We start from the raw sequence: 14843 nt of genomic DNA, 5'->3' as shown, positions 1-14843 counted from the left end.
ATGCTTTACCCCAGAAAGGCAGGGACAATCATCCGACAACGATGTCTCTTTATTGGAATTAATTAGTTGGTGTGTGTGCAACTCATCCAAAATCGTTTGCCATACATAGATCACCAGATCCACATCATCCTTGTCACATTCATCGGAATCAATCAGAAGGTACATAGAGTCAAGACAAGCATTCAAGACATCTTCGCTTTTTGCGATGTAAAAATCGCAAAAGGCTTTCCAATCAAAATCGAATTCCTCCAGCAAGGCCCCAACATCCCAGGAAGCAAATGGGGGTTCAAACAGGCCAGTATCCAGATAATCTCCATAGGGTTGGAGTTCAGGAAAAAGAACAGATTTTTTAACTGCTTTAATGTAGTGTGCGATCCTACCTATAGCAGGATCCACATAAGCTTTGGATTGGGGCAAAAAAGCCGGAGACGGAAAAACATCATTACAAACATCAATAGGAAGTGTTTTATTCCGATGCTTGCGTCTTTTAGTTTTTCTCTTTTTCGCCACTTTGCATGTCTGCTGTTTAAAACCTGAAGTGGCAACAGACACATTGAACTGATTGTCATACTGAAAAGTTTTGCATGGAAGGGAAAGATCAGCTGACTTATCAGCAGCTACACACTCAATCAGAGCAGGTGGTAAGCCAGGCAGTTTAAACCAGTGAGAGAATATCTCTGCAAGCAACTGATACAGATTACCATTCCAAGAATTGATTTTTAACAGATTATATGCCCAGGTGAACAAATCGTCTTTTAAGAGCACATAGGCAAACAGAAGAGCCGACGTGGACGGATCAGAAATCTGAAAGGTGGGATTCAGGCAAAACCTCACACATTCAGAAAGAAATTCCGCCTTGGTCTCTGAATTAAGCCTTTTAAAGCTCTTAAAGACACAGGACCCAAACTCGACAAAATCGTACAAATCGGAATTTCCGTCTACACTGGGGTTTTGGGTTGGGCTGTTCATACTGTAACGATTGTGGAACTTTCCCCGTGATCAGCGCACAACGTGTGCGCTGACACGGCGGAAATCCTCCACAAGCGTATAATTTGCAGGAACCCAGCAAAAGGTGCTACGCACCCGTAGAGGGAAAATTCCTGTCGGCAGATGGCGCTGGGGAGTGCAGAGGAACCAATCCTCTGTACCTCCACAAATGCCAGACAGGAATTGTACAAAACGCAGAACGCAATCGCAAGAGAGGCGATTGCGAATGAGAATGAGCAAAGGGACAGGTTGTATGTGTGTGTGCCAATCCAGTCGCCACCCCGCAACCGCACACACACACAACAGCAGATATGAAATAGGAACGCGATCGCGAGAGGTGCGATCACCAGACAAGACACAAGGCAGAACAGAAGAGAATACGAGGGTAGCAAAGGCACAGCAAATACAATAAGGAGATACGGAAAATAACAACCGCTAGCTAACCGCGAACACCGCACTCATTCGCAACAGTGCACGCGGTTATGCGCGATCTCCACGTGATAAGCACAATAGAGACAAGCACGCCTAACTAACCATAAACAGACAAACATGAAACAGGGGACGCGAGCGCTTGCTTAACGGTTACCTCACCGAGCCTGTAGCAAGCGCAGCGGACAAGACAGACACACGAAAAACAAGAACTAGGCAGGAAGGATCCACCGCTCTTCCGCCAGAGCAAGTGTGATCCAAGCAGGAACACAGATCAGAAAGATCCACAGCCGCTAACTCTAGCGGCTAGTGCGATCTCAGCAAGACAGAACGATTCGCTATCAACCGCCGCTGGTGACAGCGCAATCGCGACCGACAAGACAGAACAGAAGGATCCCCAGCGCTCGCACAAAGTAGCTAGCGCGATCCCAGGAGACAGAACAGAAGGATCCCCAGCGCTAGCACAAAGTAGCTAGCGCGATCCCAGAAGACAGAACAGAAGAGATAGCTGGTAGCAACCGCTCCACCAGCTATACTCCAAGAACATAGATCAGAACCATTTCCTGTCAACCACCATAGGGACAGGACAATGGCAAACAGGCAAGACAAGACAGAACAGGCAATACAGATAATACAATCCTAACAGCACTAGGGAAATCTGCCTAGCGCAGACTTAGGAATTACTCTAAGCTGATGTTCAAACAGAGAGCAAGGCTGACACCCCACCAGGAGTGTTACATAGGACGAAATCCTTATGAACAGCGAAGCATTGTGGGAAAGACATAGTACTTATAGTACACGCCTCCAATGACTGTGGCCAGGCAATTTGCATGACAACATATGCAAATTCCTCTGCAAGCACAAGCTGCAAAACTGACAGAAGCTGTTCTTTCCAGAGTACTGCAGCATGCAAACCTACACAATGGTCAAAAGGCTGGCTGCCTGCACAGGCAGCTGAGCAAATCATCACAGCGGGAAAGGGAGAGGCAGAGCTGGGCCAGTGACAGCTGGGAAAGGGGCGTTCCTAACGCCAGAGGGGTGTTTTGCAGGAGCTCCTCTCCTGCAAGGGATGCCCCTTCCTCCTGTTAGCTGCCGACAAGCTGCTTGTTACTGCTGCTTGTTTTGGGGGGTGACAGCTCAGTGCAGGGAGTAAAGGGGGGGGGGGCAGTGAGTTGTGCAGAGGGGACACAGAGGCATGTCGTTGAACAGGCAACATGCCTTTGTCTCCCATCTGCCCCCCTTGCGGGACATCAGTTACACTTTAAATACTTGTATTCTTTTAGCCGTGCTGTAAGTGATGTTCTCAGTCAGATGCGTGGTGTACAACAGGGACATATATCAGGGTTGGCCTACAGAATCCAATTATGTGCAGGGGAGTAACAGGGAACTTTGTGCTCCCGATTGGCTGTTTGAAGACAGCACAGCCTGTCTCCTCTGCACATCTCCTTCACCAAGTCACCCCCAGAGGCAACAATAACAGCAATAAATGCAGTGCTGACGGGAAGAAAGCTGCCCTCTCACACAGATTTTATGATACATTCCATTGTTGAACGCACAATTAGATTTTAAATGATCTCCTGTAAAATGGAAAAATAATGGGAGGAGGAGGAGGCCGAGGAGAGGGGAAAATGCACTATTTATAAGTATCATTTATTTTACATTAAACTCTGAGTAAAACAAGATTTTTTTTCCCCGTCTCTCTTTTAATGTTTCTTTTTCTTCTTAATTTAATCTGGGCTCATGCTGATGCTTACAAGTGTGTGACAGCGCAGCTTTATGTGCTGAAGAGTCTCAGAAAACGGGAGGATACATCACTCAAGGCAGTCAATGGGTTCTCTCTGGTCTGTAAGAGGAATCTTCAGGGCCTTTTTGTTCCTTATAGGAAACCCGAGGAATATGAAGGCTTCTTCCATCTTTATACATCTATTGGCTAAAGCAGAATGACACACCTGGAAGAGGCAGGCACCCCACAGCCCTGCAGCTAACTGTCCCGTTGTTGGTTTTCGTAGCAATGCTGTGTGTGGCTGCCTCGGCTTGCCAGGTGCCCCAGGGCCTGTGGGAAGATGCCTAGGGCTTCCAGCTACTTAGGGGTGCAGGGATTGTGAAGGCCGCAGGAACATTATGGTCAGCACAGTATTAAAATGTAAGGAACCCCACAAAGATTTATGTCCAGGATACCAATTTACCGAAAGCAATCAGTTTTAACCAGGCCCAGTTTACACTTGCATGGATGAAAAACTGATCCGTGTAAAAACTGATCCGTGGAATGAATCCATTTTTAAAGCAAACCTGAAGCAACCTTTAAAAAAAGGCAGATACTTACCTAAGGAAAGGGAAGGCTCTATAGAGGCTTCCCATTCCTCTCAAAGTCCCCTCGTTCCAGCGATGTCACCTCCCCTCCACGGGAGGCTTTGTTAGGGCTTGTTCACACTTAGAGTGTTTTGCGGGTTTTTTTGAGCGCTGGGGATTTTTAAAAATGCCTTAAAGGATACCCGAACGGACATGTGACATGATGAGATAGACATGTGTATGTACAGCGCCTAGCACACAACTAACTATGCTGTGTTCCTTTATTTATTTCTGTGTCTGAAAGCGTTAAATATCAGGTATGCAAGTGGCTGACTCAGTCCTGACTCAGACAGGAAATGACTACAGTGTGACCCTCACTGATAAGAAATTCCAACTATAAAACACTTTCCTAGCAGAAAATGCCTTCTGAGAGCAAGAAAGAGGTAAAAAAAAAAAAAAAGGGGGAATTTCTTATCAGTGACGGTCACACTGTAGTCACTTCGTGTCTGAGTCAGGACTGAGTCAGCCACTTACATACCTAATATTTAACACTTTCAGGCAGAGAAAGGAAAAAAAGTTACACAGCATAGTTATTTGTGTGCTAGGCACTGTACATACACATGTCAATCTCATCATGTCACATGTCACTTTGGGTATCCTTTAAAAGCGATTGTGCAATGATTTTTTATGGGATAGTTCATATCACCGCGCTTCGTCCGCTTTAAGCTCAGCAAAGCGCTGCGTGTACCATTTTCAGGGTGATTTTGCTACAATGGAAGGTATAGGAAAAACGCAAAATGCTCCCAAGTCGCTTTATCCGGCGATTGCGTTCACGCTTTTATGAATAAATAAATACCTAAGTCTTCAGGAGCCTGAGTTCTCCCGAAGACCAGCGGCTCCGTACTACTCATGCGCGAGTGTGCAAGAGAGTAGAAGCAGTACAGAGTACCAAAGCCTCCTGCGGTGGCAAAGAGCAGTCTTCAACCCGTCCGTTAAAGACTGCTAACGGGGGTGGGACAGCGCTGAAACAAGTGGACCTGGAGAGGAACAGGAAGGCTCTATGGGACCTAGAGCCTTCCCTTTCCATAGGTATTTTTATTTTTTTAATTTTACTTTAGGTTTGCTTTAAAAACTGATCCGCTTCATCCGTGACTCCCAGCAAGCGGTCAATGCAAGGGATGCGTCAATCCAGGAAAATCATGGGCATGGGCCGAACAGATCCATTCTAGTGGAGTAATGTGAACGGATCCTATTGATTAACTTATGATCCGTCCACCTTCAGTTGGACAGTGTTTAACTGCTTAAAGAGGAACTGTAACGACAAAACGGCCCCTGGGGGGTACTCACCTCGGGTGGGGGAAGCCTCAGGATCCTAATGAGGCTTCCCACCCCGTCCTGCGTCCCTCGGGGGTCTCGCTGTAGCCCTCCGTACAGCCGTGACGCAATATTTACCTTCCTGGCTCCTGCGCAGGCGCTCTGATGCCTCTCGGCGCCGAAGTAGGCGGAAATACCCGATCGCCGTCGGGTCTGCTCTACTGCGCAGGCGCAAGTTTCCGGCGCCTGCGCAGTAGAGCGGACCCGACGGAGATCGGGTATTTCCGTCTATTTCCGTGCAGAAAGTCGCCACAGCGCCCCCGCTGGAGCCAGCAAAGGTAAATATTGAACTGACAGTCGGCACAGTCGCCGGCTGTTCGGAGGGCTGCAGCGAGACCCCCGTGGGACAGAGGACGGCGTGGGAAGCCTCATTAGGATCCGGAGGCTTCCCCCACCCGAGGTGAGTACCCCCCAGGGGAGGTTTTTGTTGTTACAGAGTCTCTTTAAGGACCACAGGATTTACCCCCCCCCCCCCCCCCCCAATGACCAGGCTATTTTTTACAAATTAGGCCACTGCAGCTTTAAAGAGAACATCCAAGCTGGTAAAAAAAAACAAAATCCACTTACCTGGAGCTTCCTCCAGCCCCTGGCTACCGTCCTGTGCCCTCGACGCAGCTCCCAAGTGGCTCCCGGTGTCCAGCTCTGCAGAAGCCGACCTCGCCGGGTCGGCTTCCTTTACGCTCCACAGCGCGGGTCACGTGGTCCGGCTGACGTCATCAGTTCTGTACTGCGCAGGCACGGTAGTTCTCACCTGCGCAGTACAGACCTAATGACGTCAGCCAGACCACGTGACCCGTGCCGTGGAGCGTACAGGAAGCCGACCTGGCGAGGTCGGCTTCTGCAGCGGAGGACACCGGGAGCCACTTGAGCTGCGGCGAGGGCACAGGACGGCAGCCAGGGGCTGGAGGAAGCCCCATGTAAGTGGATTTTATTTTTTTGCTAGTTTGGACCTTCCCTTTAAGGCCAAGCTGCAGGGCCGTACAACTCAGCACATAAATTATTCCCTCCCCTTTTCTGCCCACCAACAGAACTTTCTGTTGGTGTGCTCTGATCCCTGCCGGCATGTTTGTGTTTTTTTTATTATTTGTTGATTTATTTACAATAAATTTCTCCTTTTTTTTTCCCTTGTTAATACTCCCTCTCTCCTTCCTCCTGCCAGCCAACCAGAGCGATCAGCTCTCATAGGCATCAGCCTATGGCAGCCAATCGCTCCTGTGCCTCCAGAGGGGACAGCCGAGTGACACGGCTGTCCCTAGTACAGCGCTGTACATTGTAAATAGATGGTGGTTTCGCCGTCTAACAGTCTCCTAGCGGAGATCGCCGCTGGGAGACTGATAGCGGAGCTCTGTCATCCAAGCAGAGATGCGCGCATGATCTGCAAAACACGGACTTCACGACAATTGGCATTGAGCGGGCCTGGGGCTGCCAGGAGCAGCGCGGAGCGGTCGGCAAAAGGTTAAGGCCGATGTGAACTGGACGTTAGACAATGGAATCCCTTTATTGTAAACTCCACAGGTCTAGGAAAAGCAGGTGCATTTGCTGGGACCTGAGGACTGAGTTTACTACATCCAGAGGTTTACTATATCAGGGTTTACTATAACGAAGTTCTACTGTACTAACAAGCTATAATTTTAGCATATCGTTGAGACCTACTGTACTTTGCGCAGGGTGAATGTACTCGTCTTTACAAAACTGTTGAGCAGTACATAAGGAAAACCTGTGAAGATCTGCAGCATGCATAGAACAACTGTCAGTTTGGGGGAGCCCCTTTACTGTTTTTGGACTTTTGTATTTGTTTTACAGCTGGACCTGTCAGTTAGGACAGCTGCTGCCCTGTTAGCAGCCCACCTCATGCTGAGGGACAGGAGACAGTTCCCCTGGCTGCTAGCTTTCTCATGAAAGAGCTCTGTGAGTCTTGTTTACACTCCCCTCAGCCTCTAGGGTTTATTCACTGCAACAGCTGGAATTTTAGCAAATTCAAACGATCCCATGATGCATCAAGAATAATTTATTGCCTATTTAGTATTACAATAGAACACCACAATTGTGTTATGTCTGATGACATTAAACGTGCGGCAGCCTTTTATGTCTGCCTGTGTGCTGATACTCAGTAAACCTGATTGGGAACTAGCTCGTTAGTGCCCATATTTGTGAAATCTCCTCCGTTTCACAATTCAGCCTGTCACCCTTTAGGCAGAGCTGGATAACCAGTGACGGCAGCTGCCACTGGGCATCTGAAGACACAAATGACGTGGCCGTATGTTTGATAGCGGCTCTGTAGCTACCATTAATGCCTTGTGGCATAGATACGGTCCAGAATCATGCAGGCAGTATTCTGATCTTCTGGTGACTTTAAATGGTTTCCCACGAGCCTCAGGGATGTTGGAGAACCCTTCAGTTACCCGCAGAAGAGAAAACTACAACCACAGAACATCATATTTGGAGGTACAGAGCTGGTTCTGGCCATTTTGATGCCGTAGGCAAGATATATTTGTTCCTAAACTCCCCTCATGTTACTCTGATACTGCAATGAAATGCTGGAATAATCTGTCTCATCTGTTGTTAGGTTTTAAATACTTTTTGACATCTCACTTCATATTTTCCATAATTTACTAATCTATGGAGATTCTGAATAATTGCCATGAGATATTTTGTTTTCGTTCAGAAACTATGATTCATAAAGTTTAATGGTTACAAAAAGGAAGGCTGTTAAATTTACTTTTAGGGCCTTTTTCCGCTGCACAGCTGAATCGCAAAATCGCAAATCGCTAGTGATTTTTAAATCTCTAGGGTTGCTACTTTATCATAGAAATCATAAGAAAGTATTTTCCACTATAGTGATCGATTTCGCGCTACAGTTCACAGTTCCAATGTGATGATGAAATAAAGTTCACTAGGAAGGTATTCCATCCAAAGGCCACCAGAATCAAACACTTTAAAAAGAGACAAAACGAGAGAACTTCATAGGGCAACACTGTTAATTTTAATGGGTTACCATCACCATATACACCTGTGAGATCACAAAGCCTTTTCCCATAGGACACAGCACCTTATGAGTGACAGGCACCCCCCCACTTAGCCCGCACTCACCCAGGCGACCTCTCAAACAAGAGGTATATGAATCGCTTTGGGGGGTTATTTGTCAATTGCACAGTTTTCCAGGCCTTTTCAGATGCTTGAATTCCTGGAGGGAGGGTGGCGTGCTTGTGGATCTTGGGCAATTGGTAAATGACAGGGATCCTGGGTGCAGAAGGTACCAAGAATTCAAATTCATTCTTAAAGGCTGGGAAAACTGTGCAATTGACAAATAACCCCCCAAAGCGATTCATATACCTCTTGTTTGAGAGGTCGCCTGGGTGAGTGCGGGCTAAGTGGGGGGGGTGCCTGTCACTCATAAGGTGCTGTGTCCTATGGGAAAAGGCTTTGTGATCTCACAGGTGTATATGGTGATGGTAACCCATTGAAATTAACAGTGTTGCCCTATGAAGTTCTCTCGTTTTGTCTCTTTTTAAAGTGTTTGATTCTGGTGGCCTTTGGATGGAATACCTTCCTAGTGAACTTTATTTCATCATCACATTGGAACTGTGAACTGTAGCGCAATATCTCCATATATACAGTAATCGGAAGTTAAGTGACTTTTTTGTTATTGCGCTCCACGATTTAAAGAGACATTCTTCTTGTATTATTTTTTTATTATTTTACCTGGTGGTGAATCCTAGCGCGGTATTTCTTCTGTAATCATAGTGATCGATTTGCAAATCGCAAATCGCTTTCTGAAGCGATTTTAACAGAGATAATGCAATGCAAATGAAAAATCGCGATCGCATAACAAAATTAATGAGAAATTGCAATCCGTCCTCCCGGGATGCTGCAACTCTGATGGCTGGATGTCTTTTCCTCCAGTCGCCGCCTGTCCCGCTGTACTGTGCATGCGAATACGCATCCATCACAATCCCGTTTTCGGAGGAAGAGAACTGGCTGGCCAGCGGGAGATGGAAAGGGAGCCAATGGCCTAAAGGAGGCTGAAGGAGGCCCCAGGTATGTATAAATGCTTTTATTTTTTTGTCTCAGGTACACTTTAACTGAATCAGTCATATATAATACAGCAAACACTATGTAGCCCATAAATTAGCACTCCACATGTATACAAATATAACAAATTTTATTTATCCAACAATCAGTAAACTCTACAATGCTTAAAACCAATTAAAAAAAGCAAATAATCCTCTCCACATAAAGCCTACAGGGCATAAATAGTATCCCAATATATGCAAAAGATCAAGGGTATACGATCACACCTAATAATGTCTATTAGCCCAAGGTGTTCAGTTTGAACTACCTGTGGGTTATGGAACCCGAGCTCACTAGTATTGCATCAAAACAAGCAGTGCATATGAGGAATATCAACATCCATAAAAGTATATCAAATCAATAAAGTGCATATAAGAACCATTGTGCAAGATTAAGGATTGACAGGTGCAGTGATGAGGCGACTATGATCGCAGTGACAGTAGGTAGTGATAAGGATGAGAGGCAATACTATACACAGAGCAGGAGTATGATGGGAAAGGCGTGGAGAAGAGAAGGGAGCCCCCAGCGGACTGCTCCAACAGTTCCACGGCGTTCAAGCCGCTTTATCAAGAGATGCTGGGGGTTGCTCCTAGTTTGATCGCCGTCTAGCGCCAATATATGTAGTGATGAGGATAGTCACATGTGCGCATTCAAATCAGCCGCACATGTGACTAACCGGAAGTGATGTCATCCACCAGTGGTGAGCGCTTCCTGTATGTATGTAATCACGCTGGAACGCAACTTAACTGAACACTACTTAACTGAATCCGTTTTTAATCCGATTTTAGGTTTTCATGTCGCCACTTGCTGTGTACCTGTTGCCATCGCATTCACGAGCTACCACCGCAGCTAGTGCCGCTGCTCAAGAAGAAGCGCCATTATGCAGATCTGAGAGCCCCATCAGAAGCATCAAACTCCCATTGGTTTGCAATAGACCACTGGGAATCCTGCCTGAGCGCCAGGGATGATTTTCATTGGTCCTCTACTCAAGGAACCAATGAGAACCCTCTCTGGGGAAGAAGGATTGCAGTAGGTCAATTGCAAAAGAGTTGTAGCCTAATGCTTCTGATGGGACTCTTGGATCTGTATAACCAGTGCTTTTTCTAGGCTAGCACTTTATTCAGATCAGAATCAGAATCATTTATTTCGCCAAGTACAACGGGGTTGTACCCGGAATTATTTTTGGCACATACAGGGTCGGTGATGGTACGGTAACAGCAGAATCATAGAAAAAACAAAACAAAAACAAAAGGTCGTTTCAGAGATATACAATCAGACATCATGTTACAAAATGTACACGTTGCACATTGCACACAACTTAAGCTAGATGGGTCCGTCTGAGTGCTATGTCGAGACGAGCTGCCTGCACTCTGTGTGGCGCTCACTGCTCTGCAGCAATAACAAACACCCCACCGCACGTTTTGGAAAATGCAGGTGTGAGAGAGAAGGAGAAAAAGAAAAGGAGCGATAGACAGTGAGAAGAAAGCAGTGAAAGGCAGGACCCCCTAAGATTGCAGCGCAACCCAGTCCATACAAATCAAATGTCCCACCTGGCAGGCCGCGTCGGATCTGCAGCTGCTGCTCAGGCACTGTGCGGCAAGGTGCCAGTTCGGTGGGCCCCTGCCAGACCCCGTGGGGGAGGTGGCAGCACTCGGTTGTTGGAGCAGGACCCCGGTAGCCAGGATGGCCTCGGCAAGGATCCTCTGTGCCTGTGAAGGCTCTGGCGGCGGTGGAGGCGAGACCTCGATGGGGCTAGGGCAGACGCAGATCCTGATCTCAGCAGCGGTGGTGAGGAGGCCCCCTTGTGCTGGTCCCAGATTTGTTGATAGTCTCTGGAGCGGCTACGCAACGCAGTGGCAGAAAGTATACTGGAGCAGCGGCTCGGCTGAGGGCCGGTGTGGTTGCTGCAGGGGCCGGGGACACCATCCCACGTGGTGATGTGCATCAGTGCCCAGGGAGTCGGAGCGGTGCTGATGTCTCCAGGCTGTGCGTTGGCTCAGGCAGCGGAGGAGACCCGGACAGTTGCGGTGGTGAGCCAGAGCCACGGAGGGCAGTGCTGTGCAGTGGTGGCAGATGAGATGCTGCCGGTGAGCAGAAGCGGTCTGGTTCCGACATCCAGCTCCTCAGCAACTCTGGAACTTGCGATCCCAGCAGAGAGTGGAGAGCCGGGGCCGGCGTCACGTGGGCCATCAGCTGCGATGTCCCACGTGATGAGCCGGTCCTCACAACAAGCGCTGGGGAGTCGGATCCCGGAGAGCCAGGGCACCGGTCGTGGATCTGATGGTGTGGGGAGGCTGGCAGGAGCTCCTGCAGCGATCCATGGCTGGGGGCCCCCCGGAGAAGAGCCAAAAAAGAGAAGTTACAGCCGGAGCCCTGTGGCCGTGGCTACCCGCTCAGGCGCCATCATTTGAGCTAAAAGATGCGGAAAAGTCATGCAGTACCCAACGTTGCGTTCCGCTCGTCGGAACGGGAAGAACAGATCTGTTCTAAATGGACTGATGTGAACAGATCCTATTGCTTTACACAGGATCTGTTCTGTTTCCTTTCGCTAAACAGAACATTTGTTTTATGCCAATGTGAATGCAGCCAGGGCAGTGAGCCCATCCAGCATCCAGCAACATGGCTTTAAAGTGTACCCGAGGTGGTTTTAAATGTAAAAAAGGGACACAGAGGCATGTTCCCATTGAAGGACATGCCTCTGTGTGCTCTTCTTGCCACTCTCAGTCTCCCTCCCGATAGCCCCCCAAATCTGCCGACGCGTCAGCAAACTAATGAGGAAGGGGCGTCCCTTGCAGGAGAGGAACTCCTGTGTAACGCCCCATCTCCACCTATCAGAGCCTACTCTCTAGCTCTCCACTGCCAGCTTCCCGCCTCTCCCCACCCCCTCCATGCCAATTAGCACTCTGTGCTTCTCTGAGAAGAGCACAGAGCTGCATCTGCAGTGTCATGACCCCAAAGGTCACAGAAGTGAAAATAATGAACAACTGGACGTATAAACGGCGGAGAGCAGCGGTAATGGACGCTACCTGATCTAGATAACTACACCCTGACGCCAATACACCCCCCCCCCCCCCCCAAATCAGGTAGCATGCTTATTTTTATTTTTTTACTTTTAAGACCGGCCCGGATTCTCTTTAGAGGAAATATAGGTAAACTGTCACCCAAAGGGATCATGAAAATCTTTATTCAGTGACAAAGCATGTGCATGTAGCTTAGCTACATAAATTTGTGTCCTTGTGTAGTAGCCCTCAGGCTTGTATCAGATATGCCTGTCTGAACTCAAATAAAGTGGTGATATATCTATCTCTGTTGCACTGAATTACTGATGGCCCTGGCTGCTGTCCCCACAAATGACCCTTGCAGTAATGACAGCCAAATGCAGCCTTTCCCGTCAGCGCTTTGCCCCGTTTGGATGGCGAGGGGAGCCATGAGGAAACAGTGTGCCATAAGTGGGTGGAGTTTGTGCTCCTTTGATGACCCCCTTGAATGCAACAACCTTCTGTCAATCTTTGAGATAGCACAACTCTACTTCTGTCAATCATTACCACAGGAAGAGCTGTCACTCCCTCAAGCAGTTCGGCCCACTGCAGCTATAGAGAGCCAATAAACATCAGACAGGATCATGTACATTGGCAAATTTACAAGCAAATTACAGGAGACTGATTTATTTTTCAATAACAAAGCCCATAGTGGTTTCACTGGCTTATAGACTGTTCATACGCTACAGAAGATAACTGTAATTCTGCATTAAAGGGTACGTGAAAGGGAACCTAAAGTGAGAAGGATGTGTATTTTTCCTTTTAAAATAATACTAGTTGCCTGACTCTCCTGCTGATCCTGTGTCTCTAATACTTTTAGCCACAGCCCCTGAACAAGCATGCAGATTAGATTATCTGACTGAAGTCAGACTGGATTAGCTGCCTGCTTGTTTCAGGTGTGTGATTCAGCCACTACTACAACCAAAGAGATCAGCAGGACTGCCAGGCAACTGGTATTGTTAAAAAGGAAATATCCATATCCCTCTCAGTTTAGGTTTCCTTTAAGTGACAGGCAACATGATTAACTAAACATCTGTATAGTAATCAGTCACACTTAAAGGGCACCTTAAAGCGGACCTGAACTGAGAATGCCTCTCTGCTCTAAAAGCTTCACAAGCAGCATAATAACCTTCAAACAAAACAAAAGCAAAAAAAAAAATACATTTCTTTGTTAAAGCTGATACAAATCTTAAAAAAAAACTGAAGTGAGAGCGATATGTAAGCTGCCATATTTATTTCCTTTTAAATAGCATCAGTTGCCTGGCATCCCTGCTGATCTATTTGGCTACAGTAGTGTCTGAATCCCACCAGAAACAAGCATGCAGCTAATCTTGTCAGATCTGACAATAATGTCAGAAACACCTGATCTGCTGCATGCTTGTTCAGGGGCTATGGCTAGAAGTATTATAGACAAGAGGATCATTAAAATAGCCAGGCAACTGGTATGGTTTAAAATGGAATAAATATGGCAGCTTCCATTCCCCTCTTGCTTCAGTTGTCCTTTAAGTGAGAGGGAAATGAAGGCTGACATATTTAGTTCCTTTTAAACAATGCAAGTTGCATGGCTGTCCTGAAAATATGAACCGCTGATACGAACCGCCGACCTGCCGCAACGTCAGGGCTTGCTGCCTTGCCCGCTGTGTTTGCTGCTCTGCCCCCCGTGTCTCCTGCATGTTCCTCTGTCCCCCCTGCATAAGTATGGACAAGCGGCAGCAGCGGCTCACCACCTCCACAGCTCCTACGGGGACAGCAGACCTCTTCTCTTCCGCATGGCTCCCCCTAGTTACCGCTGCTGCTGATTGCATCATCAGCAGAAGCCTTCACTTGGGGGAGCCGTGTGGAAGAGGTGAGGTCTGCTATTGCTGCGGCCCGCGGGAGCTGTGGAGGTGGTGAGCCGCTGCTGCCGCTTGTCCGTACTTCTGCAGGGGGGACGGGAGCATGCGGGAGACATGGGGGCCAGACCAGCATACACGGGAGGGAGTGGGAGACACACGAGGGAGCGGAGGGAGAATGGGGGCATAAAGGACACATTGGGAACAGAAGGGGACACACTGGAGACAGATGGAAACACATGACACACTGGGGACAAAAGGGGACACACTGGAAATAGAAGGGGACAGAAAGGGACATACTGGGGATAGAAGGGAGCACATGGGGGACAGAAGGGAGCACTTGGGGGAGAACATATACAAGACGCTCCTGGAATATGGACACACCAAGTTTAGTATATATTTTTTTTACAACTTCTACTTTTTCTCCATCTATTTGTAGATTGTTCATTGGAGCAGATGACATGAATTTAGTTTTCTTGATGTCAAGCATTAGACCAGCTTTGGCACTTTCTTGTTTACCAGTCATGACTAGCAGGGTTGGCTGAAACTGAGGCAGAATTGAAGAGATTAGTCATCAGGGTTGCTTTCGCGAGTAATTACGAGTGATTACCCGTGATTCAAATGAGGCTTAATTGGCGCAGGTGTGCGGCGGGGATACAAGGGGTTATTTACCCTAATTTACCCATAATTCCGCCATCCGCCCTGCGTTCCATTCGTTAATTGTGAGAGCAACCCTGATGACTCGTCTCTTCAATTCTTCCTCAGTTTCAGCCATTAGAGTGGTATCATCGGCACATCTCAGGTTGTTAATATTACTGCCCGC

General features: G+C 47.7%; 1 protein-coding gene across 4 annotated transcripts in view; it reads left to right on the top strand.

Annotated features, from left to right (window-relative positions):
• GRIK5 (glutamate ionotropic receptor kainate type subunit 5) overlaps window positions 1-14843 on the top strand; it is a 793047-nt gene that overhangs the window by 16363 nt on the left and 761841 nt on the right. Inside the window, exon 4 of one of the 4 annotated variants that reach the window (XM_068241458.1) lies at window positions 8983-9117. The exons of the other annotated variants lie outside the window; for them this stretch is intronic. The gene's annotated coding sequence lies outside the window, so the exon portion shown is untranslated. The remainder of the gene's footprint in view (window positions 1-8982; window positions 9118-14843) is intronic. 4 annotated transcript variants of the gene reach the window in all.

This window comes from Hyperolius riggenbachi, chromosome 6, assembly GCF_040937935.1.
Source record: "Hyperolius riggenbachi isolate aHypRig1 chromosome 6, aHypRig1.pri, whole genome shotgun sequence".
Taxonomy (NCBI): domain Eukaryota; kingdom Metazoa; phylum Chordata; class Amphibia; order Anura; family Hyperoliidae; genus Hyperolius; species Hyperolius riggenbachi.
This window is presented reverse-complemented; position numbering and strand designations above follow the sequence as displayed.